The sequence below is a fragment of the Rutidosis leptorrhynchoides genome, chromosome 7 (assembly GCF_046630445.1).
Source record: "Rutidosis leptorrhynchoides isolate AG116_Rl617_1_P2 chromosome 7, CSIRO_AGI_Rlap_v1, whole genome shotgun sequence".
Lineage (NCBI taxonomy): Eukaryota > Viridiplantae > Streptophyta > Magnoliopsida > Asterales > Asteraceae > Rutidosis > Rutidosis leptorrhynchoides.
In genome coordinates this window covers 201,244,081-201,245,115 of record NC_092339.1, presented here as the reverse complement: position 1 = coordinate 201,245,115, position 1,035 = coordinate 201,244,081, and the positions used below count along the sequence as shown (strand labels likewise).

Sequence of the window (1,035 nt, the reverse complement as noted above, 5' to 3'; positions counted from 1 at the left end):
GATTGTAGTTTGGTCTTGGAGGTTGATAATTATTCTGATAATTATTTCCAGGCCTTTGGTTCATGTATGAAACATTCTCTCTTTGTTCCATTGTTTGTTCAATACTGAGACAATCTTTTGTCAAATGTGGTCCTACACACTGCTCACAACTAATTCGTATTACGTGAATATCTTTAGTCATCTTTTCCATTTGTCTCTCGAAAGCATCTAACTTTGCGGAAATGGAATCAAATCATGGCTAGAATCGGCTCTAGCCGCTTTAGATGATCTAACGATGTCTTTTTCTTGGTGCCACTCATGTGAGTCGGAGGCTGTGTTATCAATAATTTTGTAAGCTTCAGTTGCGGTTTTTTTCATAATGGAACCACCAGCTGCTATATTGATATCTTTTCGTGTAGTAATGTCGCATCCTTGGTATAATATTTGTACTATTTGATAAGTGTCTAAACCATGTTGAGGACATCCTCTCAACAACTTTACAAATCTTGTCCACGCTTCATATAAAGTTTCATTTGGCTTCTGCGTAAACGTAACAATTTCTCCTTGAAGTCTCACGGCTTTAGATTCCGGAAAGAATCTTTTAAGAAATTTCTCAACTAAAACATCCCATGTATCAATCGCCCCTTTAGGTAACGATTCTAACCAATCTTTGGCTTCTCCCTTTAAAGTCCAAGGAAATAACATGAGATAGATCAGTTCATCCTCAACTTCTCTGATTTTGAATAGAGTACAGATCCTATTAAAGGTAAGAAGATGTTCGTTTGGATCTTCTTTTGGTGCACCACTAAATTGGCATTGATTAGTTACCATGTGTAGGATTTGTCCTTTGATTTCATAATCTGGCGCATTAATGTCTGGTTGAGTAATTGCGTGACCTTGGCCAGTACGTGTAGCTCTCATTCGGTCTTCCATACTTAGAGGTTCTTGATTTTCCATGATTGAATTTGTTGAATCTAAATCACTCGAGGATTCTGATTTAATGGTTTCTTCCTCGACAATCTCTGGATGAGTAATTTGTGGTTCTGGAGGAATGAT

The 1,035-nt window shown here is 37.3% G+C and overlaps 1 non-coding gene across 1 annotated transcript; it reads left to right on the top strand.

Annotated features, from left to right (window-relative positions):
* The first annotated feature begins 445 nt into the window (after nt 1-445).
* Nucleotides 446-552, top strand: LOC139860908 (small nucleolar RNA R71). The gene has a single exon (XR_011763534.1). It is a non-coding gene; the product is annotated as a small nucleolar RNA R71 (small nucleolar RNA).
* Nucleotides 553-1,035: the final 483 nt, after the last annotated feature.